The following is a 7204-nucleotide window of genomic DNA, read 5'->3' on the forward strand; positions in this document are numbered from 1 at the left end:
TTTTGTGAAGGTGCGGAGAGCAGTTATTCCGGATCTTAAATGAATCGGAACCACAGTCAGGTTTAGCGTGATGCTAATGGAGTTTAAGCTTTCGGGACCCTGGCATGGCACGGGCCCTCCTCAGACCCCTGGCCTAATTCCGCATTCACCATTTTGTATTGCTTATTCTTATACAGGGCCCCCAATAAAACTGGGATCTGCCCTGATCAGAAGGAAACATACATTTCAAAGGAAAAGGAGACAATCTAATAAAGAGAAGCTGGAAATCCTGTCCCAGCGTGGAGTGGGGACCCCTCCTCCACCCTTCTATATGCAGGGTCCTGGGTCCTCACAATGTGCAGGACTGGCACGTGCCTCTGTGTGGGGTTGGGGTGGTGCTGTCCGTATGTGGCCGGGGAGGAAACAGGGGTGGAGGGTTTTATCAGACGGTTCCAGGAGCCTGAGACGCAGTGGCCAGGGTCTGCCTCAGGGGAGCTGCTGGCTCAGGGTGAGGTTGGAAGCCTTCCGAGTCTGAGTCATGCAGCAGCAGGAGGCAAATTGCCCAGACTATAAACAAGTGGGAGAGTTGCGGTTCCAGGAGCCTGAGACGCAGTGGCCAGGGTCTGCCTCAGGGGAGCTGCTGGCTCAGGGCGAGGTTGGAAGCCTTCCGAGTCTGAGTCATGCAGCAGCAGGAGGCAAATTGCCCAGACTATAAACAAGTGGGAGAGTTCCAGAAGCAGCATGGATTAGCAGGGCAGGCCAGCCCCCGCTCCCCTGCTTGGTTCTCACTGAGTCACATACAGCATCGTGACAAGAGTTGTGCTGATGGTGCCGTCTGCAGGGAAAAGGCGAAGCTCTTGCGCAGAGGCTGAGATGATTTTAATGACAACTTTAGATTTACAAAGTGCCTTTCATATAAAGAAATCAAGTCATTGTTCCATATACAGTTTTACCATGAACAAGCAATGTCCTCTTCATGACCAATCCATGAAAACACGGGAGTACGAGGCAGGGAACCTGGCTCTCTTCACCTCCAGCCCATATTTCAAATCAGAATTTTCAGAGATTTTGAATTTTTAGGAATCAGGCCCAGAGAAGGGAAGGTACTTGCTTAAGGTCACCCAGCAATTCAGTAGAGAGGCAAGATGCAAATGTGGGAAGCCTGACTCCACTGCATTAGTCCCTTAGTTAAAGGACGCGATCTCCTTGGTTTATTGCTTTAGGAGGAACCAGTCACGAGTCCAGAAACCTGAGCCTGGTTGACAGTGGAGGAGAGGGGAAGGGAAGTTGAAATGCTGACTGCTCAGGGCACGCTGTCTTGAACATTTTGGTGACCCCCATCCCAGTGTATTAGGGACAGACTCACCCATGTCCCTGCGTGCATTTTTGAGGTCCTGGGTCAGGAATTTGGAGGGCTCCAGAACCTAACACAATGCTGGGCATGTCTTAGGTGCTTAATAAAAGTTTGCTGGATAAATAATCTAATAAGTATCTAGTAAAGAATGTATTGATAAATACACAATGATCCCACAGATAGAAGTGATGAAATTCTAACATACAACAGACTTTGGTAATCTGGGGCCCTTTGGGAACAAAACTCTAGAAATTCCCATGTAGCAAGAATCATTTTTCTGTAAATGAGGAAGGTATCGTATGAACTGCCTCCCAGGAGAGAGGGTTGTGCGTGCCAGGTCAGAGAGAGTTAGGGGTCCCAATTCAATTCATGGTTCACGGTCAGAAAAAAGACAATCACTGTTCCTCAGAGCAGGAAATACATTCCTAGAGACCCCAGGGGGCCTGGTCAGGAGCATCAGTGACTTTTCCAGAGCAGGAACATATTTTTGACATAGGAAGATGGGGAGCAGTCCCACACAAGAGCACCCTGGGGGGACCACGCAGCTCTGGAGAAGGCTGAGGCAGAAATTCAGCACCCCGCTCCAGCTGCACCCAGGGACCCCTGCTTTGTTTCTCTGGTTCTTGTCCTGCATCTTCCACAGGAAATCCACCCTTGTACTCAGCCTTCTCTGCTCTGGAAGTCTGCTGTAGACACCAGCCTAAACATGCAACTGAAAAGCCTTTACAATGGTCTATGTTGATTTCAGATTATAATTTTTTTGACTTGGTTTTATTTCAATCAAGAAAACTGCACCATATCACATTACAAACATGTAGAGAACTGTTGCTGATAAGGGTGATGAGCTGGTGTAGGGAATGGGGAATGGGAAGAACTGGTAAATTCTAAGTCAAAGGAGCATTGATTGTAGCCACAGTGCAGGGACTAGAATAAGATTTGCCCTGCCACTGTAAACAACCATGAAACTAGACAAAAACATCTGAGACAAAAAATACTGTTTTCAGGCATTGGACAACAAGCAGTGCAGGACCCTAAAGAAAGAAAACATAGAAGATAAGCCCCTTGTCTGCTCAGCTTTCTGAACCATTATGGAGGTAAGTGGGGCCCAGCAGCCTCCATGATGGGACAAGGCAAAAACCAGAGTTGGGGGCTGATAACGCCACTAGAACTTGCAGGCTTGGGCTCGGGAGAGAAGGCTGCTGTGCAGAAGGAAGATCCCAGAAGTCTGCTGGAGGTTCCCTGTGGGCACTTGGTTGAATTCAGGGCAGGACTCTGTAGCTGTTATAGGGCTGAAAGCTAAGCAGAGATACTGGATGCCATGTATGGCTGGGGACCTTTGAACTCTGACCCAGCCAGACTGAAGAACACTTGCTGAGTACCTGGGGCATCATTTAAGACTCCGGAAAGTCCAGGCCTTAGGAGCAAGGACCATGCAAGAGTAAGGACCAGAGCCAACAACTAAGGGCACAATAGACCAACCTTAACAAAGATTCAAACCATACCTGTTCAGACCAAGAAGATCTGCCAGTAATTAATCTACCTGCTAGAACAAAACTCAACACTCGTATGGAAAACAACATAATCCAGACTCCCTACAACATATCTTCTAATTGATCTAGAATATAAAGATATACCATGTTCATGGATTGACACTGATCTACAGACTTAACAATCAAAATCTAAAAGAGCTTTCTTTTTTTTGGGGGGGGGAATTGTTTTTGCAAAATTAGGACCTTTCTGAGCATATGGTTTTTCAGCTTTCTTTTTCCATCTGATCTTCTACCTGTCTTAGTCACCAGGCGCTCGGCACAGCTAACCACTTCCTCCTTCTTGGCATCCCTCTTCACTTGCCTTCCAGGCCACCGTGCTTTCCTGTTTGGGCCCTTGTGTCCTATTCTCTTTGCTGGCTCCCCCTTTTCTTCCAGACTGCTAAATGTGTTTGGCACCATGGGGCTTTGGTCTTTGGCCATTTTCTCTCCTTTGTTCACTTTCTCTCAGTGATCATCTATGACTCGTGACTACAATGTTCTTTGTCTCTGGTCTGACTGCTCCCCTGAGCTCCAGACTTGTATATCCATTGGCTTCTCAACATCTACACTTGCCCATCACACTTCACATGGCCAAAAGAAAATTCTTAATTTTCTCCTCAAATCTGCTCCTCTCCCTTCATTCTCTATCTTGGGTAATGGCAACACCATTCACCCAGTTTCTTAGGCCCCCAACTTCTGAATCATCTTTAATGTCTTTCCTTCCCTTTATTCCCACATTGCAATTATCAGCAAGTTCTATCAATAACATCTTCAAAATGTAACCCAGGTCAACTCACTTCTCATCACCGCCACTGCTGCTAGTTACTGAGCTGCTGTCGTATCTCGTCTGGATAACTGCAGCAGACAATGTATGAGACTAACAGGCAGAGAAGTGCTACCCTGTGGTAGGTAGGAGCCAAACAGCTTGGGGCCAAGCCTTGGCCCTGCCACTCACTGGTGGCAAAATACTTAGTCTCTCTGTGCCTCACTTTCCTCTGTAAAGTGAGGTTCCTAATAGCACCTCCCTTACTTGGGGGACCATGAGCCAAGGGTCCGAGCGTGCTCACTCTCTTTGGCTCTTCTCACCTGCTCACTCGGAGAAGACAAGCTGCTGGGTTGTAAGTGTGCCATGCAGAGGCCCATGAGGCCAGGAACTGGGAGTGGCATGCAGCAAAGAGCTAGAAATGAAGTTCTTGGTCCAACAGCTCATGAGAAACTGAACCCTCCCAACAACATGGGAGTGAGCTTGGGAGAGGATCTTGCCCCAGTTGAACCTTGAGATGACTCCAGCCCTGGCCAGCACCTTTTCTGTATCCTTGTGCGTGACCCTGAGCTGGAGGGTCCAGCTAAGCAGATAATAAATGGGCATTGCTACTACCTTTTGGGGTAATGTGTTGCACAGAGATAGATCATGAATACACCCTGCTTTACTTCCTCTGTGGCAGTGATCACTCCCCGAGATTGTATCTGCCCATGATCAGTCTTCCCTGCTCCAGGTGAGCTACATGAAGGCATGGATATTATCTTTCCTGTTCATTTCTGAATCCCCAGGAACCAGAGCCATGCCAGAGCAAGCACTCAATAAATATTTGTTGAACAGTTGAATAAATTTCACATAGTGGGCCTTTCCCCGTGTGGCCATGTGATATTGAAATGATGAACACCTGGAAGTAATTTGGAATATACTTCTTAATCTACGCTGCCGACTCACAGCATCACTAACCATCCAATCAGCCAGAGTTTATTCCCCATCCTCACCATGTGCCTAGGACTCTGCTAAGTGCCAGTGTGCAGACCCAAAAGAAACATACAACAAACCCTCCCCGCAAAGAGCTGAAGTCTGGTTGAAGAGGAAAAAGTCAGTTCGTAAAAATGAGTAGAGGGGTTTAGTTCTCAGCCCTGGGGCACTGAGTGGAAGCTCACAGATGGAGATGCAATGTAAAAGACAGGACAGAAATGGGTCCCTTGATGACACTGAGTGTGTGCATGAGCTAGGCACCATTCCCAGCACTGGACACGTGCTGCACTGTTTGACCCTCCAACCCCCCAGGGGGTTGGTACCATTATGATCCATTCCTGTTTTACAGATCAGGAAATCAAAGCTGAAAGGAGTTAAATAACTGCTCAGGTCAAACAATAAGTAAATAAGTGGTGGAGCTGGCATTTGAACACCTGAAGTTGACTACAAGCCATGCCCTTGACACTACACGACCATCAGCCAGGCAGCAGAGGAGGCAGGTGTGTGAGGAGGATAGTCATGATCCAGGAGACGAGACCAAGTGTGGAGGGGAGTCATGGTGCAAATGGGAAAGGATTAGGGAGAGATGGGGACAGATGAGGTCAAGGGACTTGGCCTCAAAGGCCATTTGGTGAAGGGCCCCAGGGAGAGTCACTGCCCAGTGACTTTGCCCTGGGCTGGTCTCCACCTGCAGGATCAGAGGCCTCATGTGACTTGCAGTCTCTGTGAGTGACAGTCTTCTCTTTAACCATGTTTATAAGGCACAGGGAAAAAAATTACACCACCCATTCATTAATATCTGGCAATCACTATTCCAGGGACCAGAAGGTTATGTGACTTAGAGCATTCTCTCTGAGAAGCCAAAGGAGAACGAGGTGGGTGGTTTGTACATTCAGGGCTTTGGGCAGACATGGCAAAGGCAGCCTTGTGTCCTTGGGGCTGGTGTCTCTGAGGAACACGTATGAAGAGCCTGCTGGCCAAGGGTGCCTGTCCCCTGACCACTGCTATGCTGAGCCTCTCTCTTGTCCCATGGTTGCCTGCCATCAGATGCATGACATGGCAAAGGCAGCCTTGTGTCCTTGGGGCTGGTGTCTCTGAGGAACACGTATGAAGAGGCTGCTGGCCAAGGGTGCCTGTCCCCTGACCACTGCTATGCTGAGCCTCTCTCTTGTCCCATGGTTGCCTGCCATCAGATGCATTCTATCATCCAGCGAAAGCCACCGTCTGTTAGGGTGACCGCACATCCCTGCCATTTCATGCAATACTCACAGAGCTGTAGAATTTGCCTTGCTGCCAGCTCTTGGGAGAAACTCACCGTACATAGCCCCCAAATCTGTTAAACAGAGGAAACCCCCGGAGGGGCCACGTCCTGACTGACCAGAACAGTCCCCTCCACAAACCCCGTGGAGGGAGCCTCCTGCCACCATGAGCCCTCCCCCTCCGCCTGCTCCCCCCACCACGGCCTGAGCACCCCAGTCATCTGTGCTTCTAGGGTGAGCTTGTTCTGGGGTGACCTTCTCCTGCGGGCACCAGGATCAGCCAATGCCCTCTGCATAGAAACGAGGAAAGCCTGGATTATTCTGGGCTTGGGCCGCCACTGGGTTTCTCCTGGGAAAATGCCTGCCGATGATATCTTAGCAAGATTTAACAGGTGGGAAGTGCGCTTCTGCTAGCATGGAGCAGGAAAAGGATTACAGAAGCCAAACGCTCATTACTGCAAAATCTCCTCCAACAGGCTCCAAAGAGGCCCCGTGGGGCATGCCAAAGTTTTTGGAGAAAGGCGAGAGCTGGCGACCCCGGGCAGCCACCGGGATGCAGACACATCTCAAGAGCCAAGAAGATGCCCCTGTCCTCATACCCAGGGGAACCCCAGTAACTGAAGCATTAAGCTGGGGTAATTCACGTCTAGACTTCTCCACTGAGAGTCCTACGTGGGATGCAATCTATTTCCACCACCCCCTACTTCAATCTTTTCAAAATACTGAGCATTTCACTTGTAACAGATGAAAACAGTCCACCAAATTATGAAAACTGTGGTGAAACACATTTCCCGGTGGATGGCAAGGAAGGGAATGAAAACAAACAAAATCAGGAACGAGGGCACAGGGATCACAGCACAGCCTGGGCCTTCGCCCTGCAACACTCTGCACACTCTGTAAATCGCCTCATCCTGACTCTTCTGTCTTCACTGACAAATGACCAAACAGGCTTTGCTCACAATGAGTGGTGGAAAAACACCAGCTCCACAATGGCATCCAGGTGCTTGAGGGAGGGATTCTCTCGGGCCAGTCCCTGCCAGCACACATCCTCCCTTGTCGCAGCGGGCCTCTGGCTGCAGCTCCTGGAGATGGGGGTCTCTCGTCGCTGGGACAAGCTGTGCTTGGCTCTCCATCCTTTGCCAGCCCCCACAGCTCCTCCAGCCCAGTCCCTTCCCTATCTGCTGGAGAGCAGTAGACAGGTGGAATGCAGCAGGAGAATGACCATGGACATTAGTCAGGGCTGTGACTCCCAGCAAGCCAGCAGGGAGCTGGACACCACGCGGACCTTGCTGCTCCTTAGGGGGCTCTTCCCCATGATTCCCAGGAGAATGGGGTGAGGATTTGA

Source organism: Galeopterus variegatus, unplaced genomic scaffold (assembly GCF_000696425.1).
Source record: "Galeopterus variegatus unplaced genomic scaffold, G_variegatus-3.0.2 Scaffold585, whole genome shotgun sequence".
In the NCBI taxonomy this organism is placed as follows: Eukaryota; Metazoa; Chordata; class Mammalia; order Dermoptera; family Cynocephalidae; genus Galeopterus; species Galeopterus variegatus.